The sequence below is a fragment of the Suricata suricatta genome, chromosome 7 (assembly GCF_006229205.1).
Source record: "Suricata suricatta isolate VVHF042 chromosome 7, meerkat_22Aug2017_6uvM2_HiC, whole genome shotgun sequence".
In the NCBI taxonomy this organism is placed as follows: Eukaryota; Metazoa; Chordata; class Mammalia; order Carnivora; family Herpestidae; genus Suricata; species Suricata suricatta.
The window spans coordinates 93,032,029-93,054,828 of NC_043706.1; the positions used below are offsets into that span (position 1 = coordinate 93,032,029).

The 22,800-nt window shown below is 41.9% G+C and overlaps 1 long non-coding RNA gene and 1 pseudogene across 1 annotated transcript; one reads left to right on the plus strand and one right to left on the minus strand.

Moving 5' to 3' along the window:
- Window positions 1-247: 247 nt before the first annotated feature.
- On the minus strand, window positions 248-8,671 carry LOC115295951 (annotated as a pseudogene).
- On the plus strand, window positions 3,700-20,975 carry LOC115295952. The gene is made up of 4 exons (XR_003910643.1): window positions 3,700-3,804; window positions 4,405-4,571; window positions 15,232-15,394; window positions 20,960-20,975. It is a non-coding gene; the product is annotated as an uncharacterized LOC115295952 (long non-coding RNA).
- Window positions 20,976-22,800: the final 1,825 nt, after the last annotated feature.

Here is a 22,800-nt window from a genome sequence, read left to right on the forward strand (position 1 = left end):
GAACCCATGAACCTTGAGATCATGACCTGAGCTGAAGCTGGAAGCCTTAACCGACTGAGCCACCCAGACGCCCTGCATTTCAGAACAAAATTGAAGAATATTTATAAAAATTCAAAAATATCCATCACTCTGAAAGGTAAAGTTCACAATGCTTGCCATCCAATCAAGATTACTAGGTACACAAAGAAGCAAGAAAATATGCACCATTTTGCAGAGACAACAATCAATTAGTTGAAGCCATTCCAGACCTGGCATACACAAATGTTGGAATTAGCAGACAGTATTAAAATGGTGTTTTCCATATGTTCAAGAAGTTGAGACATGGAAGATTTTATTTTACCAGCTGTTGCAAAAAGCTTTATTGTTTCCTTTTGGTCCTCAGCTTGAGAGAGGGCTCCAGGGTGGTTACACAGCTGCCCAGTGCTGCAGGAAGAGGCTCAGGCAAAAGCCCTGGAGCCAGAGGGATGCCAACGGGGCCCCTCAAAGGCTGCTGGGCTCCAGAGGCTCCTCATCATGCTTGAGGGTGAGCCTTTCTAAGAGATTCTCCCCCAGCCCAGCCTGGGAGCCAGCCAGCCTCCAGAGGTTAGTCAGGTGGTTACCCATCTTCTTGATGAGTTTCACTTCCTCATCTAGGAAATGATTCTCCAGGAAGTCACAGAGATGGGTGTCTGTGCAGGCAGAACCCAGGCATGCAAATTCAAAAGGGCCTGATTCAGGTTCTTCTCCAGAATCAGGGCAGCTTCCATGGCGTCCTGGGTTTTATCCCACTCATCTTGGGATGGTTTCTGCTGTCCTGGAAGAGGGCGTGGCCACCACGCTGGTTTTGCATCTTCAAGAGATGCTCAGCATCCTTGTGCTTCTCGTCAGCCAACTTGTAGAAGTGGCTCACACCCTCCAGAGCCACATCCTCACAGTTGAAATAGAGACAGGTAGGTGTAGGAGGCCCACAGATGCATGTTGACCAGGGAATTGATGGTGGTCTCCACCTCAGTGGAATAATTCTGATGAATCTGGCAGCTCATTGTTGATCTGTAATAAGGAGCAGAGTTCAAAATAGGATGTTGGCTGGTCCCAGAGGCAGAGGGTGGCCAAAAAGATGGCTCTGAAAGTTGGGACTAGAAAAAGGTTGCAGGGTGGTCAGAGGCTGGTAGAAGAGACATCCCTGGGTCTGTCTCATCCAAACACTGTTGAAGCAAGAGACAGATCCCTGGGACTGGCAGGCGTACTACCAGAAGGTATTTTTAAAAACCCAAATCTAGAGATTAAAGCTACAATATCTGAGATAAACTATACACTGGATGAGATTAATAGCAGAGTAGACATTGCAAATTAGTGAGATTGAAGAAAATATTCAACATGAAATATATAGAGAAAAAGGAAATATAAAGTTGAACAGTGCATCAGTGATCTGTGGGACAACTTAAAGCAGCTTTATATACAGAATACATTAATATGTAATAATTAATATATACATGTTTATATAACATAAATATATTGTGTGTTATATTTGCATTCTATATTAATTATATAATGATTAATATATAATAAATTGAGCCTCCATAGAATGAGGAGAAAATATTTGGAGAATTAATGGCTGAATCTTTTTCAAAATTTGATGAAAACTATAAACTGAGGTCCAAGGAACTCAAAAAAACCCCAAGCACAGGAAACATGAAGAAAACTACTTCAAGGCACATCATAATCAAATTGCTAAAAATTAGTAATAAAGAGAATATTTTAGAAGCAGGAAAGGAAAAAAATACACATTATATAGAGAGGAACAATTAAAATGAGAACAAATTTTTTCATTCGCAGTAAAACAGTGGAACAGCACTTTAGAGTACTAAAAAACAAAGGCAAAACCTGTCAGCCTAGATTTCTATACCTAGCAAAAATATTTTTCACAGAACAAAACAAAATAAAGTGTTTTCAGACAGAAAAGTTGAAAGAATTCATCACCAGAAGAACTGCACTGCAGAGGGCCCATTATTCTAGAGCTAAGTTAGCCCCACTACAAGAGCAGGTACTTTATCTAATAAGAGGCCTCTGTTTTGGCTGGTGGAAATACAAACCACCTCCAGACCTGCATGAGTTTTGAACATTTGATTATCCTACTGTTTTTAGAGGCTTACTCACAGGCCTTAGGGAGTTTTCTCTAACATACGCTCTGATTAGTACTCAACCAAAGACTCAAAGGGACTCCTGGGTAGCTCTCTGGAGTTCATTTCCCTTTACTCTGGTATTTTAAACCTCAAATCCCCCAAATTCTGATATCTGTGTTCCATCTCAGTGAGATCTTCAGGCTCTGTTTAGTTTCCTTCTTCTTGCCCTACAGCCCAGAAATTGCCCCCAGACAAATGAGCTATAGTAATGATAAATATTCCCTTGTTTCTTTACCTTCCCTCAGGGCTTAGTCTTGTACAACCTGTTGTCCAATGTCTAGACACTGTTGTTTCAAGTAGGCTATCTGGTTTTTTAGTTGTTTATGGTAGAAGGGAAATTCCTGTATCATTTAATCCTTCATAGACTGAAGCAAAAATCTTTCAGGTTAATTTTAACTCTCACAATTGTCACTGTGCTCATTACTTTTGGGATCCAACCCTTCCCAAGCAAAATGCAACTCCAGTCTATATTATGTGGGAAATTTGAGGGAAAAGATGTTTACTCTTCCTGGAGTAAGACCTGAATGAGTGAAGGGTGGGAAGAAAGTAGAGAGAAAAGTCAGGATGTTACCCAGGTTTCTGACTTGGGTACTAAAGAGATGGCAGTGCCATTAAAACAACATGAATAGAATGCGGGCATGTTGACTTTGAAGATGAAATATATGATGCCTAAATCTTGGGAGAAAAATCTGAGCTGGGCTGGAAAACCACATTTCACTGTTATCAGTGTACAGGTAACAGTTCAAGCTTGGGAATAAATGCAATTGGGAAAAGAGATTATATAAAGGAAAAGATAAGCAGGCCAAGGGCAGAATCCTGAGTAATGGCAATATTTTGAAAGATAAGATTAAAAAGAAAGAGGCATACAAGAAAGAGACTGAAAAAGAGTTTCAGGAGAATTGGAAGAAAATCTGGAAGAGAGAGAAAAAGGATGATCAGCTCTGTGAAAGAAACAAAGATAGTACTGAAAATTGACCATTTGCCTTGGCAGTTATGAGTTCAGTGGTCTTTGCAAGAGCAGTGTCAGTAGATGATTCCAGGCTGGAGCAGGTTTAGGAGTGAAAACATAGCCAGCTGGGTGGCTGAGTCAGTTAAGCAGTCGATGAAGAGCCCAACTCTTGATTTTGGCTCAGGTCATAATCTCACATTTCGTGAGATCAAGACCTGCATTGGGCTCCTCACCGACAACGCAGAGCCTAGTTGGGATTCTCTTTCCTCCTCTCTCTCTCTGTCCCTTCCCCTGCTCTATGTGTGTGTGTGTGTGTGTGTGTGTGTGTGTGTGTGTGTGTGTGTGTGTATCTCCTTCTTTCAAAATAAATAAATAACCTTCAAAAAAAAAGGAGTGAAAAGATAGAGAAAGTGAAAATAATGAATGTAGGTGACTCTGAATATTGGAAGAGAAGGGAAGGTGAAAGATATAGTCACAGCCATGGGAGATCAAGGATTTCAGAAGGATAAATATATTTTTTATTTTTAATTAGAGAAAACTGGAGTTGTTCATGACATAGGGAGAAGGCTGAAGGAATTGGGGAGAGAGAGGATGCATGATGAAAGGAAGTCCCACAGGAGACCAAAGGAGGAGGAAATCAAGCACTCAAAGAACCCTGTGATGACTGCTTTCCCTACAGTGAAACAACATTTTGTAAGAAAAGTAATCATGGATATTCTCTCTTCCCTCCCCTTCCTATAACACCTTTCCTACTCTCCCAAAAAATATGCATAATTTATACACCCTGTAAGTTCGATTGTTTGCTTAAGGCAGGATGGTTTCTATATCAGAGTGTAGAACCTAACACTCCCATTGTGTCCCTTTGAGGTCATTGGCTACAGCAAAGTCTAATTATCTGTTGTGAGTCAAAAAGTATTTTGAGACCTGTTCAAATATAATGTATTCTGCAAAGGAAAGTCACGGGAGCTCATTCAGTGACTCTTCATTGGGCATTGGACATTGCCATTCAGAAGGGAAGTCCCTGCTCTTGAGGAGTCCAATACCCAGTTATGGAGGAGACAGACATGTGCTGGACACTAAACTGTTGACGCTAACCATGTGTGCTAAACAGTGCACAATATGGATGCTCTGGATAGAAGGGGAGCTCCAAAAATGTGGATGGGTCAGGAAAGGCTTCTCAGAGAGGCGGGGCTTGAGCTGGTCCCTGGAAAGGGCTTTACAGACTGGAACTTCATGTGAACAAATGCATAGAGTTTGCATTATGTTTTGTGTTAAATGTGATGCATTTAAAAGGCAGTCACACATCCTGTCTGACCATGGCTGAGGATCCAGGAGTGGGAAGAAGTAATGCCAGAACCATGGTTGGGTCATTTCTCAAGATGACAGCGGAAGGCAAGGCTGACACCAGTGACTAAAAGCACCTATACTCCTGACACCAATAACTAAAAACAGCGTATTGGGTAAGTGTTGTCCAGTGCCTATTGGAAGGAAACCACTAAGTAATGTTTTTATAATTATCTCAATTGGCCCATGGAGACAAGAATTGGGCTTTAAGGAAAGTGAGATCCTTTAAAAATGGACATTTTAGAGCCTTCTACTTTTTGTGTCAGATTGCTGCTGGGATGAAAAAAAATGGGGGGAATTATGGAAATGATCTATGTCTTGATTGTTATATGGGGAAAAACATTTGTCAAAACCCATTGATTACACTATATGTTAATTAACTAGAATTTAAATAAAAATTGGGGAAAAAACCCATTGAATTGCACACTTAAATGGGTGTGGTTTTTTTAAATGTTTTAATTTATTTTTGAGAGAGAGAGAGAGAGAGAGCGTGAGCAGGGGAGGGTCAGAGAGAGGAGTCACAAGATCCAAAGACAGGCTCCAGGCTCTGAGCAGTCAGCCTAGAGCCCAATGCAGGGTTTGAACCCACAAACCGTGAGATCATGACCTGAGCCTAAGTCGGACGCTTAAGCAACTGAGCCACCCAGGCGCCCCTTAAATAGGTGTGTTTTATTGTGTGTGAAGTGTACCTCAAAAAAGTTTATTTTTAAAAAACAACTTACACAATAAAAATATCAGAATGCATCTACTAATTAATAAATAAGTATTTACAACACCTGCATGCCTACGCACATCCCTGCTCCTGGGCTTCCTTCCTTCCAGCTAAGCAATATCATTTGGAAATAGCTTAGGACTTTTAGGTGGTGGGCAGGAAAAGAAAAAGATTCTGAGTTACTAAAGTGACTGTATACAAAATTTTCCAATTAACTATTATGATTATTAACCAGCCAGCGTGGGCTTACATAGTTAATAATCCCAGAGGTTTTTAGACTTTTATTTTTCTTTTGCCCTTAAACATGTTCTTCAGTAAGCCAATCATGGGAATGCGCTGTAGGTGGCGAGAGGCATAAATCACTGGGTGTAATTACCTCCCTAGACATATTAAGGCACAGAAACCCTTAAGCTGGCATTTTAGAATCTCTCTTTTCCAGCCTATAAGTGCATGTGTTTGCCATGTTACTTAAGAATATCCAATTCTGCTATACAAGAAAGAAAAACACCTAAGATAGATAAGACACATAGGAATGGTTCAGCATAGGTGGAAAGTAAATGAGTAGCTTATGAGAGATAAAACTCCTAGGATCTATCAAGTGCAGGTGAGTGAGCAAATAGACTATGAAACAGATAGAATTCATACGATGTGCTAGGTATAAGGTAGTAAGTAAATTGGTAGCCTGTAAAATATGCTTTATGTTTAGAAGGACAGAACAAGAGTGCTACTTATTAAAAAAAAAGAGAGATGGGAAGACCTGTCATAAAGTATGGATCATGCTACATCGAGGCTGATAACTACAAAATCAGCCATCTTCCAGTGATCTCAGTTTTATTCTTTATGGTCCCACGTAAGCTCTGCCGCTCTGCCCAGAAATACAAATAAAACCCATAGCTGTTCAGCAAACTAGTTGAAGGGGTATGTGGTCATTCCAGACATCTTCTTTCTGCTGACCTACCCTAACTGGTCCAAACTCAATGTGGTCCACCTACCTACAACATAAGCAGAGAGAGAAAGGTAGTCTTCCTTCTATGCTGCTCCCTGGGCCCAGCAAAAGAGTGTTAACTCACCCCATCTAGGTCCCCCTGCTTCCCATGCTAGGTGTGTTTTTAAAGTTTGATTTCTTTTTTTGAGTGTTTATTTATTTATTTTGAGAAGGAGAGAGTATGTGTGCCAGTGGGGGGAGGGAGCAGAGAGAGAAAAGGAGAGGGAGAGAAAATCCCAAGCAAACTTCATACTGCCAACACAGAGCCTGATGCAGGGCTTGAACTCACAAACTACAAGATCATGACCTGAGCTGAAATCAAGAGTCAGATGCTTAACCAACTGAGCCAACCAGGCACCCTATGAGAGAGAGAGAAAGAGAGAGAGAGAGAGAGAGAGAGAGAGAGAGAGAGTGTGTGTGTGTGTGTGTGTGTGTGCATGGGTGGGGGAGAAGCAGAGAGAGAACAAGAGAGAGAAGGCAAGCACAAATGGGGGGGAGGGGGAGAGAGAGAGAAAGAGAATCCCAAGCAGGCTCCACACTGTTAGCACAGAGCATGATTTGGGACTACCTCACACGAACTATGAGATCATGACCTGAGCTGAAATCAAGAGTCAGATGCTTTAACCAGCTGAGCTACACGGGTGTCCCCCTACCCTGTGTTTTAAAGAGATTCAATAAATCTTCTAATCAGAGCAGTTTAATTTAGTCCATGAGCCTTTCTGTTCCATGACCTGTGAGAAATCTTTCCTGGGAGCGAACTTGAAGGCTGCCATTCCCTGCAAACAGCCTGATTTGGGAGACAGTTAAAGCAGTCCTAAGTCCATTTGATATTTTAAAACATATTTAAGGTGCAAATAAAATATAATTCCTGAGTTTCCCAACCAAATCAGTGTTGATCCAACAAGTCACTTCATCACATGCCCTGCCAGGGAGCATGAGTGCTTATGAGGTTACAGAAAGAGGGTGGAAAACCCAAAACCTTTGTACAAGGGCAGATGAGGAGAAAGATGAATTAGAGAAAGAGGCACATCCCTCCATGATTCCCATTCATTCACTGAGTTAATAAACACTTAATGAAAGCCCCTCATGTTTCACTTACTGCGGTAGGGGTAGAGTGATAAATACGGCAGTGTCCCACCCTCTGGGAGCACACTTCTTCCAGGAAGCCCCAGATGCAGGGAATCTGAATAAGTAAGCTAAGCCTAGTTACAGAAGAGGGAAAGAGAGCTGCTCAGGGAGGAGAGAGAGAGAGAGAGGGAGAGAGAGAGAGAGAGAGAAAGAGAGAGAGAGAGAGAGCGAGAGCGTGTGCGTGCATGTGTGTGTGTAGTAAAAAAAAGCAGACCACCCAGAGAATGTGTCATTTTAGAGTTGAAGGATGAATAGGAGTTTGCTGGTGGACAGATGACCACACTTTGGCCACCCAGTAGGAGAGATTAGCATGAACAAAGGCGCAGGCACGTGAAAGACTATGAGTGTGAAACATGGAGGAGCTAGGTGTGAATGGAACACAGAATATAGAAGACAGAGGCAGATGACTGTGGGGGACCAGCCCACGCACCAAAGTCTAAGGGTGTCTAAGTAGGGGGTTGGTGTTGGCGAAATATCTACAAGAAAGAACATAGACAAAGTGAATGGTGGAAGGGACCATACTTTACTGTGAAACTTAGTGTCTTATATATCATAGGTGATTACATCCTTCTTTTAATGATTACATTGTTTGCAACTTCTTAGGAATCACATGTTTCAGAAAAGATCATTGTTTTCCGGGAAGAGAGAACAGGAAATCAAAGACAGGAATGAGGTACAATACAGAAGATCAAAAAACATAATTCATCACTCAAAATACATCAGTGGGGGTCTTATTTTGCGTATATAGTGTAATATTAACCAAAGCTTAAGAGAAGACTATTCTTCTTTAAAGGTGAACATAAATAACTTACGGGTAAAGTGCCCCTGACCAGGAAGGGAGTTTTAATCAGAAAATCTGTCCATTTACTGAAACCACAATCACTAAGAGGCATGAATAATAGGAGAACTAACCCCAGTCTCTGATCCATTTAGGTCAAGCAGTCAAGTGCACACATTCTCAAGTAGGGGGAAGCAGGGTCCCAAAGGTCACACAGCACTGTACCCCAGTCTCCCAGGACCTATGTTCTTTTTGTCCTGATCCTCAAATGGGGGGAGGGCCAACCGTTATCCAGGATAACGCCTTCCTAAACAAAGCTAGGGACTTTGCAATTACATATGCTCCCCCAGAAGGCTGGATGGGCCCCAACAGGTGACAACACTGGGAGGTGGGCCAAATAGAGTCCTAGCATTAAAAACCCATAGTCTTCATCCTAAGCCATGCTTCCAGTTTCTGAAAATAAATAATATTTTAAAATTTGTAGTCACCTTTGATTCCTCTCCCCTTCCCACCTCTTTCCGTCCATACCACCTGCAAGCCCTCCTGTTGGCTCCACCTTCAAAAATATCCAGTGTAGCCACTTCTTACCAGCTGCCTGATCCACCCTGGTCCAAATTCCTGCCATCTCTCTCTTAGATGGCTGCAATAAGCCTCGGAACAGATTTCCCTACTTCCGTCTTTTTCCAGCCCTCCCCAGTCCTCTACCCAGCACAGCAGCCAGGGGGATCTTTTAAAAACTGAAGTTAAGGGGCGCCTGGGTGGCTCAGTCGGTTAAGTGTCCAACTTCGGCTCACATCATGATCTCATGGTTCATGGGTTTGAGCCCTGCATTGGACTCTGTGCTGACAGCTCAGAGCCTGGATCCTGCTCCTGCTTCAGATTCTGTGTGTCCTTCACTCTCTGCCCCTACCCCGCCTCTCTCTCTAAAAAATAAATATTTTTTTAAAAACCTGAAGTTAAATCAAAACTCTTCTCTACTGAAAATCCTTCAAAGCTCTCCTTCTCACTCAGGGTAAAATCCAAAGTTCTCCTAATGTCCACAAAGTCCAACATTATCTACCCCCTCCTCCTACTCCTCCCTCATTCTGCTCAACCACCCTGGCCTGCCCCTTCACACTTGTCATCCCCACTGCCTGGGAAGCTCTTCCCTCAGGTTTTCCACTCGGCTCGCTCCCTCACTTGGCCAGGACCTGCTCAGAGTCCCCTTTGTGCAGAAGCCTTTCCTGACTGACCCAGGATAGCACCTTCCCTCCCCTCATTCCTGACCCTATTGCTTGTTTTCTTTTTCCTGTATCCCTTATCACCATCTGACATACGATATTCTCATTTATTATTGCTTATCTCCCCCCTGGAGTGTCAGCTCCAGGTGTACAGGATTTTGGAGAGTTTTGTTCCGTGCAGAATCCCCAGCTCCCAAGACAGTACATGGCACCCCAGTGCAGTCTCTGTAAATATTTGGGGAAGGAATGATGGAACGAAGGACAATGGAAGGATTTTAAGCAGAGGAGTGACCATATTTATGTCTTAGAAAGATCCACCTCAAGGAGGCTGGGACTGAAGCAGGGGGATGGGCAAGATACATCTTGCCACAGAGAAGGACTGGGTTCTGGAGACAGTTATAAAAAGAACGGCAATCAAAGAGTGTTTACAGACTGACAGACTGACTAAGAACAAGCAATAAGGAATACATTCCATCTAACCCAGCAAATAGTAAGAATTCACTATGGGCAAAGCATCACAAGAGGGAGGATGAGGGCATCAATGAGACAGACTGTGTGCCAAGAGGGTGGGAGTCAGTGAGTCAAGGGCACAAGAGAAGGCGGTGCACATGCTGGGAGAGCAGAAGAGGAAAATATTTGGTTTCCATCAGAAAGAAATTAGAGATGTCATGGAGGAGGGATGATTTAAGAGTCTGGAAAAATGGGTCAAATTTCAAAGGCAAAGACTGGAAAGGGCAGTGAGTGGTAGAGTTTGAATTTCTCCATTTCTATCACTCCTTAACTTTCGATGGATTTGCTAGGGACTTGAGAAATAGTTCTTCCTATGCCCCCTACAATAAAATTTAAAACAAGAGGTTAAGGGACACAGAGAAGCAGAAAAGAACCACACTAGTAAGGTTTTAAGAAAACACGGACAAAATCACTTTCTTGTTCTGGGGCGTCACAAAGGGAAGAACAACAACAAATCACCCAAGCGAATAACTCTGCTGACTCTTGGACTTGGACCGGAGAGAACAATTTTCTGCCAGTGTGATATTGTTTTACAGGCAAGTTAAGATCCTTTGTAAGCAGGATTCCTAGGTAAGGGCTGACAGTCATGCTGGCTTGTAGAGCTTGCCTACATGTTTAATAAAACTGTCAGATTAAGCCAGGCCGAGCTGCAGTATATTATTAATACAAATTCTTCACTGTCAATTAGCTAACTGGCTAGTAAAAAGAAGCTGGTTTATATGATTGTTGCTAATGAATATAGTGCTTTGTTCTCCAGCAAAACATCTGCGGTGGATATGTAATTAGAGGAAGGGCCCCCTTCTCCCCTCCCCATGGGAGAACATGTAAAGCTGAATAAAGGAGCTGATTATACCTGTGAGGGGTCAAAGTCTGTGGGTCTGTGGCTTATGGTATTATGACAGATTACAAAACCACTCCATTATGCTAGTCAATCTGTTTCCAAGCACCTAGCAGGGAGCTGGCTGGGCACTGGCCGCTCTGAAACAAGATTCCCATTGGTTTTCTTCCCAAGGTCTTATGACAGGTCAGCTGTTGTTGACGCCGCCGCCCGACGGCTCACGTGTCAGAGTCTTTCCATCTGACTTCTGCCTCTGTCACTGCCTGGCTCTCCTCTGAGAGTCCGCCTGTGCCTCAGGCCACAACCGGCTCCGAGAAGAGCTTAAGTGGATTTGAAACCCATGGGTAGCCCCATTATTTGGGCTAATGAGAGAGAAAAGGAAGCAGAACACTTACTTAAACCCCGTGTGGCCTTTGTTTCTGACTCTCCCTCTCTCCTATCCTCGGCCATCGCCCCTCATTTTCTCTCTCACTATTTCCCTTGTTCCTCATCCCACCCTTTCTCCCACTGATTGGCAGAGGCCTTCTTAGAAGATGTGTTTAGAGAGAAAAGCGGCTAGCTACCTGTCTCCTCTAAAAAGCCTTTGTTTTGAAGTTAGTTGTCACACGTATCTACAAAACTGTTTCAGACTCAAGAGGGTGAAAGATAATATGATATTTGCCTGACACTCCAGAGTGGTTTTAAAGGAAAGTCAATTTTATTCCCTCAGCAGAATAATAATTACTCTGGGGGCATCTGGGTGGTTCATTTGGTGAAGCATCCAACTCTTGATTTCAGCTCAGGTCATGATCTCACGGTTCATAAGTTTGAGCCCTATATCCGGCTCAGTGCTGACAGAGAGGAATCTGCTTAGGATTCTCTCCTCCTCTCTCTGACTCTCCCCTGTGCGCACTTTCTCTCTCTCTCCTCTCTCTCTCTCTCTCTCTCTCTCTCTCTCTCTCTCTCTCTCTCTCTCAAGATAAATAAACGTTTTAAAAAAGGATAATAATTACTCTTAAAAGCTTTCCTCCCTTATGCTTGCACCTGTCCAGTAGTGCCCTGCCATTGGCGGGATGGCATGTGGGGGAAGAAAGGGGGACACTGTCTTCATTCCCACCAACTCCAGCCTCCCTGCCTGGTTCTGCACCTGTCCAAACAGCAGGGTTTGCAAAGGGGAAACTCACTGGGGGATGTGACATGTCAAATCGTAATATTTACAAGACTTAATGAGCAGGAATAAAATCACAATTTTCCAAGTAGGAATATCTGAAAGATAAAAATTATGAAAATCACATACATAACTGCTTCCCCGAGGTGGAGAAAGAGTTTGGCTTCCCTGGGAACCCAGCATTCATGGCTGCCCATTCATTGGGGAAGTCACACCCCAAAAGATACAGCTGCTTTTCATCAATGAATACTTTTTGGGTGACTGTTAAGGGCTAAAAATACCTATGCTAAGGCAAGAGATGAGAGGAATCTGGACAGAATCTGGATATACGGTATCACCAGAAAGCCTCTACAGTTACAGAAGGGGAAGCAGAAGCTGAGTCCCATTAAGGGTCTCATATCAGTTACATCTGCAATTGATCGTTCAGTGTTATTTTTACCCCCACGTCTTTAGGTGTCCTTAGAGCTCCTACCACATTCTTTAACGGTTCTATCAGTACAGTGTGTCATTGGTCTGCACCCTTTTTGTAAAAAGACTGCTTGGGTCTATAAGGACTTTACCCGGCATGTATAAGATGTTTTTTGACATGAGCAGAGACGGGAAGTTGGGAAGAGATCCATTTAAGGTGAAAAATGGAGGAACTGAATCCTGTACTATTTGAAACAAGAGCCTGTAGTGTAGTGCAAGGAACATGGGCTCTGACATTAGAAAACCCTGGATTTGGACAGTATGGAGCCTGCTTCACATTCTCCCTCTCCCTCTCTCACTGTTCTTACCCTGCTTGTGTGCTCACTCCTTATCTCAAAATAAATAAACAAACATTTAAAAAGAACACCTGGATTTGATTCATGGCTTTCACTTATTAGTTTTGTGACCCTGAACACATTGCTGAATTTCCCGGAGCCTTGGTGTCTTCATAGGTAAAAATGAGTATAATATAATTGGAACTACTTTGGAAGAAAAGCTGTAAAAAATGTCCAGAGCAAGGTTGAGCATATAATAGGAGCTTAGTAATGGATAGTTTTAAAAAAAATCATTATTGGTTTTGAAACATTAGACACTTTAGTGGAATCCAAAGTGTCCTAGGCTTCAAAGGGTGAAGGTTTCAGGAACCATTTCAGTATCTTATATCATAGAACAACACTGCTGAGACAGCTTCATGTGCTAAGGAAAATCCTGTGGTCTGGGCAACTTACAAACAATAAAACCCCCTCTGTCTTCCCCCAGTTAGACTACAAGATCTTTCAGGAAAGGGATGGAAGTTCCTCATCTCTGTGTCTCCAGAACCTACCATTAATGGGTGTATCGTACCTCCCAGTACTGCGTGGGCATTTTCTCAATGAGGAATTTAAACTGATACGTGATAGGAAACGTTACAAGGGACTGTCAGAGTACAGCCCAGGTTTAGGAAAAGTTCCAGTTAAAAGCAATTGCCTTAGGCAGATGAGTCTATGTGTCTTACTTTCCACACTGATGTTCTTGGACAGCTGTTGCTATTGGAATAATAATCCACAATCCTCCAGCTTGTTTTAGTCATTAATTCATACATTCAACAAGTATCCATTAAGCATCTACAACATGCCAGGTGCTATCTGAGATGCTGGAGAGACTTAGGGTGAGCAAGACAAGCAGATTCTTACGGAGCTTACCTCCTTAGGGCAGGGGAATAGGCACAGATAACAAACAGTAAAAACTTAAGTCGATAACGTCAGGTCATGGTAGGTGCAATGAGGGAAACAAATAGGATGGAGGGTGGAGACAGACCTGACAGAGGCAGCACTTCCTCCAGGTTAAGTGCTTCAGGAAGGTTTCCCTTAAGTCAGTCTCTGTGAACCCCTCTGAGCCGCAGGTCCTGTGTTCTCCAGCTATACTAGAGACTGAATTCAAAGCAGCCCTCCCTAGGAATATTTCTGTGGAGTGTAATCTATTTGACATTTCACTTTTGTTTCAACTTTAATTTTTAAGTGTACCTAAATAGACACTTGAAAGGGTGCCTTTCAAACACCTAAGGATGTAGAAGAAGAAAAATAGTGAACCAAATACAAGAAAAAAAGTTAAAAAAACAAGTAAGGCATACAAGCCTCTTGAATTCATCCAGGGCTGAGGGTGCACATTGCTCAATAGAGTGTGATTAGAAGGTCATTATCAGAGCTTTGTACTTTAGAAATACTGGGCAGCTAGCTAATCACTTAACTGGAGAAACAAGTCAGAAATCTAATGATAAATTTATATTTAAAGTATTTTTATTTTCTAGTTTAATTGGGATTTCTTCTTTTATTCTTAACATTTTTTTAATGTTTATCTATTTTTTGAGAGAAAAATAGCATGTGAGCAAGGAAGGTGCAGAGAGAGAGAGAGGGAGACACAGAATCTGAAGCAAGCCCCAGGCTCTGAGATGTCTGCACAGAGTCCGATGCTGGGCTCTAACCCACAAACCACAATATCATGAGCTGAGCCAAAGTCAGACACTTAACCGACTGAGCCACCAAAGCAAGCACCCTTCTCTTTTATTCTTTTACATGGGTTTAGCTCTTTAACTTGGAAAATTAATATTTTGAAAGCACAAATGCATGTGTGATATAGTTACTGTTTTATTTCCAAATAAAAGAAAGAAAATTTTTTTTCTGCAAGCACTGAAAGTTTTCTTGCTCCTTGTTATTCTCTGAGAGAGACAAGACAGCACCGAAGTTAAGGCCATAAGTCAAAGACTTGGTTTCCAGCTGCTATAGGCAAACTATTTCAGCCTCAGTTTTCCCTGCAGGGGATATTACACCAGCTAAGGGGGAGTCTCCTCAACTTCTCGCTCTAAGAGTCTGTGATTTTAGAAAGCAAGGAGATGTTTCAGAGAAAGGATAAAGGAAATAGAATAAAAGAAGAGGGAGACAAGAAGAGGCAGACAATAAGAAAAACTAAGTAAGGTGTTTAATGAACATTGTATTGCAGTCAGCCTGCTCCCAGTTAAACTTCAGAAATGCTAAATTAACTTTTCTGGACATTTTCTCTTTTCTCCTACGCATCTGCTGGTGGAAGTACAAATGGGCACTAAGGTACACTGGAGAAAGTCAGAAGCTGCAGGAACTGGGATGGTAATTAGCATTATTAGCCCACAAGCCATCCCTATGTGACGTTAGCTTTGTCCTCACATGGCAACTGGACCCTGAAATCCAAAAGGTTGAAAGGGATCTTTACTCTGTGTGGGCGCTCCCGATAATCTTAAATGGAAGGCATACCGAATGTTTAAATTATCCAGATCATCTCTTAAACACTCTGCCATGTGCTTTATCAAGGATTTCAACATGATGAAAAAGCACCGAAGATACTCCGATAGGTAGAGCTTCGAAAAATTTCTTGGTTCTAAGTCGTCTTATATTTTACTATCTCAACTGGTTAGAATTATTTCAGGCCAAATTATCGCTCAAAATATATCTCTGGGCTTCTTTTTTTTTTTTTTTTTTAAGTATCCAGGGGGCAGACCTAGGAAAAGAATGCTCTCGTTCAGCATACTAAATAGACTTCACAACTTCACCTCCAGCCTCATCTCCAGTGGCTTAGAAGACAGTGTCACTTAGAGTCATTCATCTCTCAACAAAGCAGGCCCTGAACTCATGTGGGAGGAAGCAAGTGAGTAAACAGCAACCATAGCAGTTGTGAGGGGGGTGGTACATGGTGCCGGGGGAACGCATTGGACGACCTTGCAGGTGATGTGTGAGGGCGGCTTGGACTAGGCGGTGGGAAGGGAGAGAAGTAGATAGACTTGAGATATATGTTGGGGGAAAAACTGACAAGAAAGGGCAATGCACTGCTTAAGCCCATAGGACAAAGGGTGTGTTTCTAGTCTGAGTAAGCCTGTGAGCATCGGTACCCGTTTATTGAGATGGAAAATTAGCAATTCTGTTTGGGACGTGGTATTTGATAAGCAATAACTCCTAAATTAAGTTATAACTCCTCCAAGGGATTATGTGCATTTTAAAGATAAAAAGCTCTCAAGAATCAAAATGGGTGAAGCTAGCTAAAGTGGTAGATTGGCAGGCAGTTGGGTTGTCATTTTTGGTTTTGGGTTTTTTGTTGCATTTGTTTTAAATTGAAATATAATATAATATAATATGATTCAATATTTGTATATTTGTGAAATTTACCACATAAATCTAGTTAACACTGGCCTCCATACACAGTTACAAAGAATTTTTTTCTTGTGATGACAACTTTAAAAATCCCTTAGAGGAAAAACCAAAACAACTTCCATATTAATGACGCCATATTGTTAACTATAATCACCATGCTGCAGCTTACATCCCCAGGAATTATTTAAGGGTTGTCATTTTTTAATCAAGGATTACCTACTCTGCCTATGGATAAGGCTAGTTGGGCATAATGACCACATTTTATGGAGATGAGCACGGAATCTAGGAGAAAGAGTTCTTTAAAAATTATTGTTATTGTTGTTGTTCTGGTGCTAAGAAGATGAGGTTTGGTAGAGAATTTTCCCTGAGTTTCTCCTAAGTATATCTTGACCCAAAAAGCCTGAATCACCCACAATGGCTTGTAAGAAGTGACCGCCACTCCACCCCGGAGCACCACCTTACCTCTTACCCCCAAACCTATCCACTTTGAGAGAGGGAACAGCTTAAGCTTCCAAATAGCTGCCAGTCTCTCCGTCTCTGGAAAAGGAGCTCAGTTCATCTTAAAATTGGGGAGGAGAAGCTGGAATTGGTAGAATCTCGTATTCACAAAGGAGAACAAGGAAGAAAAAGAGACTATACTATCTGTCTGAAGCCAGGCTTTCCGATCCAATTCTCAGGACCCCCGCTCTCCTCCAAAGTTATCCAAGTCCAATGGCTTCCAAACTCTTGCAAAAAATCACAATCCTCAGTTCAAAAGAATTTGTACATTAAAAAGTTCTTCTTGGGGAGCCTGGGTAGCTCAGTCGGTTAAGCATCTGACTTGGACTCAGGTCATGATCTCACAGTCTGTGGGTTCGAGCCCTGCGTCAGGCTCTATGTTGATAGCTCGAAGCCTGAAGCCTGCTTCAGAGTCTGTGTCTCCCTCTCTCTCTGCCCCTCTCCTGCTCACACTCTGTCTCTCTCTCTCAAAAAATAAAATAAAGACATAAAAATAAAAGTTCTTCTTAACTTTTCCCCTGCACATATAAATACCTACCATTCACTTAGCATTTAAAAGTTTTGAGTGAAGGGGCACCTGGGTGGCTCAGTTGGTTGAGAATTTGATTTGGCTCTGGTCATGATCCCTTGGTTCATGGGTTCAAGCCCCATGTGGGCTCTGTGCTGACAGCTCAGAGCCTGGAGCCTGCTTCAGATTCTGTGTCTCCCTCTCTCTCTGCCTCTTCCCTGCTCACGCTCTACTCTCTCAAAAATAAATTGACACTTAAAATTTAAAACACAAGTTTTGAGTGAAGCACCAGGCTGGTCCAGGTGATGGTTGATCTTGGGGTCATGAGTTCAAGTCCCACGTTGAGTAGAAATTACTTAAATAAACAAATAAAATGACTAAATAAAATAAAAATAAAACTTTTGAGTTACAACACCAGTCCTGAAAAGGCTTTTTATTGTCTCCACTTATTTTACTGAAGTTAGAATATGCAGTCACTAAGTAAACTTGGTTCTGGCTATATTATCTATAAGATCAGTTAATCTAGTGGTAAATCGTCATGCTTCCATAGTCAACTTTGTTTTTCACATATAATTCAAACAACCAAAGAAACAATAACCACTCTATTTAAAAGGATATACAATTGTCAATTTAAAAAATATAATTGCCTATGTACAATTCAATTCCAGTCTCCATTATCTTTAACCATTAGTAATCCTGGTTGTCTTACCTGGGACCTGCCTACCTCCTGTCCTGGGCCCTAGATCACTTCACTGGCATTGTCATTAGATCAAAAATTCTGTGAGGTCAGGCCCTTATCTATCTGGGTCACTGCTGGAGCCCCAGGGCCTTGCACACTGCTTGCCTCATCTTAGGGAAACAGAAATATCTCTTCAGCAAGTGAATGAGTGGACTCAATCCATCACCAGGGCCTTAGGATAAAGGTTGGATTATTTCTGAAGTAGCTGGAAGGAGATAGAATTTAAGGGATAAATATGAATCAAAGGTGAGGGATGGGAGCCAAACACCAGAGGAGTATCAAATGGACTTTATTTTTTTCCCCTAAAGGATTTTTATGGGGCCAAAAATAAAAGGTAAAAGGAAAGTTCAGGCTGAGAAGATCAGGAACTTCTCAGAAACTCAGGTGTGAACAGGGCAAAGAAGAAAGCAAGGGTCCCAGATGTCATTCCTGCTGGTGCTGGTCGGTCATGTGACATACGGTCAGGTCCTCCAGCTTAAAGATTAGACTTGATCCCCAAAGAGACTTCTTGAAACCAAACTCTTCCTGGGATTGCTTAAAATTTTCAAAATAATTTGACAACAAAAATCTTTACAGTAAATTACACTATAGTTGGAGGAACCTTGGCTCAAGGCTGCATTCCCTAAAACATAGTTTTAAATCGTTCTTAATAACTTATATGGGGGACTAATAGGGTTTTGGGGAAGGGAAAAAAGGGTGAGTAAAACAAATATTAAGCAGATTTATTTCTTGTAGCAATTCTCTAATATATTAATGTACATTATGACTTTCCAAAAGAATGTGTGTGTGTGTGTGTGTGTGTGTGTGTGTGTGTGTAGCATCTCTTAAGACTAGAATTTTGCAGAAGACTTTTTGGAAAATACTGACTTAGTGAGTAATCCCACCTTCCTCTTAAGCACTCCTGTGCTAAAAGAAATTCCCCATCAACATCAATGCTTTTCTTTCCAGCGGTCTTCATTTTCTTTTTGTGTGGCATGGTAAAAGCTCAAGTGAAAGCTTAAAATCCTGAAATATGTAATTTCCAGTAAGAAAGAAATATGTTTTTCTCTTAAGTTTTGGTACTCTGGCTGTTGAAGGCAGAACTGGTATTTTTCCTTTTTCATATATAAACTAGCCCTTTAGTGACCATCACAAACAAAAACATGACAAAATTCTTTGGGAAAGAACACAAAGTTAGAAAAGCAATTTACCAAAAAAAACCCTTTATTTTTTGAGAGAGAGATGGTATGTCCAGGTGCATGTGCTTGAGCCTACTGTTTGCAATAGGAAATAATGATGCAACATAGGTAAGTGGGTGAAGGGTACATGGGACAACCTGTTGAGTTCCTGAGTCCAGTCAAACTAGAAGTTAGATCACTGCCTGGACTTTCCAGCTATGGAATCCAATAAATTTCCTTTTATGTAAAGCTAGCTTGAGCTGGGTTTCTGCCACTTGTAATCAAAACATATCTGAACTAAAAAAAATTAAATAATATGCTCTTCTTATTAGATTGTTTCTGTTTGTGATTGTTTCATGTATTTGGGTGCTCCCAAATTCGGCACATAGATGTTTATAATTGTTAGCTCTCCCTGATGGAGAGACCCTGTAATTATTATATAATGTCCTTCTTCATCTTTTGTTACTGCCTTTACTTTAAAGTCCAGTTTGTCCAATGTAAGTATGGCTACTCCAGCTACCAGTCACATGATAGATATTTCTCCAACCTCTTACTTTCAATCTGAAGGTTTCTTCAGTCTAAAATGAGTCTCTTGTAGACAGCAAATAGATGGATTTTTTTTATCCATTCTGCTACCCTGTGTTATTTGATTGGAGCATTCAGTCCATTTACATTCAGTGTTATTATTGGAAAATGTGGGTTTAGATTTATTGTATTCTCTGTAGAGATCATGTGCGTAGTGGTGTCTCTGGTACCTTGTATTCCTTGCAACATTTCCCTCATAGAGTCCTTCTTAGGATTTTTTTTTAGGGCTGGTTTAGTGGTGATGAATTCTCTCAATTTTTGTTTATTTAGGAAACCTTTAATCTATTTTGAATGACAGGCTCACTGGGTAAAGGAATCTTGGCTGCATATTTTTAATTTTCATTACATTGAAGATTTCCTGCCATTCCTTTCTGGCCTGCCAAGTTTCATTAGATAGGTCTGTAACCACTCTAATAGGTTTCCCTTTGTATGTTAGGGCCCTATTATCCCTAGCTGCTTTCAGAATCCTCTCTTTATCTTTATATTTTGCCAGTTTCACTATGATATGTCATGCTGAAGTTCAATTCAAGTTACGTCTGAGGGGAGTTCTCTGTGCCTCTTGGATTTCAATGGCTAGTTCCTTCCCCAAATTGGGAAGTTCTTGGCTATAATTTGATAAAGCACCCCTCCAGGACCTTTTTCTCTTCCTTCTTCAGGAATTCCTATGATACGGATATTGTTCCATTTGATTGTATCACTCAGGTCTCAAATTCTCCTTTCATGCTCCTGGATCAATTTCTCTCTCTTTTTCTTGCTTCCTCTTTTGCTATAACTGTGTCTTCTAATTCACCTATTCTCTCTGCCTTTTCAATCCGTGCAGTGGCCACCTCCATTTTACTATGCACCTCATTTATAGCATTTTTAAACTCGTCACAGCTATTTTGAAGGTCCCTAGTCTTTGTATCAATGGCTTCTGTGATGACATCTATGTTTTTCTCAAGTGCAGTGATTAATTTTATGACAATTGTTCTAAATTCTTGCTCAGTTATGGTGCTTATATCTATTTTGAGCAGTTCTGTGGCTGTGACTTCTTCCTGGAATTTCTTTAGAGGAGAGTTCTTCCATTTCATCATTTTAGCTAGTTTTCTGTCTCTTGTCATTTTAAAAGCTCATTATGCACTGTGCCCCTGTTAGTATTGCTCTATTAAAGGAGGCTTATTGATTGACTGTCCAGGGTCTGTCCATTGAGGAAGTGTTCTTTGAATGGTGTCTCTCAGTTTCTCTTATTGTGCCTTTGGTTATTTTCTTTCCTTACCCAGTGATATTTGGGACTCTCCATCATGTGTACTTTGGCTTGTTCCTTGAGGTAGCCCTGAAAAGGAAAATAGACAGACAAACACACAAGGAACAAAAGCATGCAAATGCACAGACAAATCAAACAAACAAGCAAAGCAAAAGGGGAAAGAAAAAAAAAAGAAAAGAAAAAAAGGGGGGAGGACAGAAACAACAAAAGACAAAGGACAGTCTAAAAGCATAAAACAAGTGGAGGGGAGAGAAAAGAATGAGATAAGGGAAAATATATCTGGATGGCAAGAATTGATCTAATCATGGCAATGCATCGATGTTGGTCTTTCCCAGACTCCAAGGGGAAAAGGAGAAAAGAAGAAGAAGAAAGAAAAAAACAAAAAAGGCAGCTCTCCCGCACGGATGGGCATGGTTTGGTGTAGGTAGGTCTTAGGGGCTGCTCTCCAAGTCCCCGCCTTGATGGTTGTGAGGAGAATAATGGTGGCACCCCAGCCCTTCTTGAAGCAAGCGTTACAAGACACTCTCGAGTCCGATCTCCCTGTGCCACGGGCGGGCCAAGTTGTATTTTCCAAGCCCCACCTCGTTTCTAAATCCTAGTCCACACACTTTAACGCTATTGCCCCAGATGAGGTGCACTCCTGCAGGCGGGCAGCTTCCTAGCCAGGTATCGGGTAGGGGGAGTAAGGGAGCAACTTTCTCCTGGCTCCGCCTAGAATCAGCCCACTGAGCCCTAGGAAAATGTGCCAGCTAAGTGGGAAGGATTTCTGTCCCCGTGCCCAGCGGTTATGTATGGGATCATAGTATCCCACTCTGTCCCGGGCCAAGGTTTTTCTCTTCTCTGGAGACAGCTCTATGAGCATTTTCGGTCTCTCTTTCTCTTCCCCTCGTCTCTCCACAGCTCTGCGCCCTCTCCCTGGCTCCACAATGAAGAGGGGCTCCCTCCCCACAGCGCCGCTGGGCCCTGGCCTGTTTTTATTTCCCCAGTTCACACTCACTGAGGCACCTATAAGGCTGTCTTCTTTTTGGACTCGGTGTGTTTTCCTCCCATTCTTGCAGATCACAGTATGTGGCTTCAGTCCTTCTCAGTTTGATAGATGCAGGCAGGGGAAAATTACAGAGCTCCCTACTTCTCCGCCATCTTGCCCTGGGTTATAGGTCTTCTTATTAGAATTAGACTTAAACATCTATGAGTCCAAGTAAATTCAATGAAATGAATGCTTAAGCACATTGGTACCAGAGAAATATTTTCTAGCAAACTATAGACAAATCAACGGTGTTAGGAGAATGTTGAAGAAGCCAGTTTTGTTCATTTTTGTTTTCCTTTGAGACTGGTAGTTTTTGCTTTTGAAATTATGCAAGAAAGAAAACAGATGTGTCAGTCAAGAGAGAAGGAACTGAGAGGCAGGAAAAGGAGGCATAGGAATAAAATGATGGAAAGGGAATGTGGAGAGACGGCATAGTGTATCAGTTCTAGTCCAGGAGTCAGGAGACCTGGGTCACAGCCGGGGCTTCGTCACTACCATTCCATCAACTTGGGTAAAAAACTTTGACTAGTTGTAATTTCTATACCTGACAAATAAGGAAGCCTGGTAAAAAGGAGGATTAAGGCCTGTCTTGGTTGTTCTAACAGTCCATCATTCTAGCATATCCTGTTTCTGCCAGAAAAATGAAAGAAGCAGGGGAATAGGGTGCGTGATTATTGGATTTGCAGCTGTCAAAAATGGTCAGCAAGGAGACATCAGCTTTGGACAAATCTATTGGTCACCATGTTTATTCTCTTTGTCTTTGACTTTCTAATGAACCACAAAAATGGAATATACTGATCATCCCATGGGCAATTGAGACTCTGACTTTCCCCTGGAGGGTCAAAACATGGTCAACAATTATTGGGCTGGGAATAGAAGTAGATCCAAGGCAGGGCTCCCTGTTTATAATTCATTAAATAATTTATCTAATTCCTTAGGCGGAGAGAGGAGAGCCAACCTAATCCCCCTCTTCTCTCCTCACACTTTTCCCATCCACTAAGGAATCCTGACCCACACTAAATCCTCTCCAGAGGAGCCTACCTGGAATCCATCCAACCTAGCAAGTGCAGCCTGCTTGGCAGAGACCTGAGCAAGCCAGTTTCACACAGGAAAATTCAATAGCCTGCTATTATCACGGCCAGCGAGGCA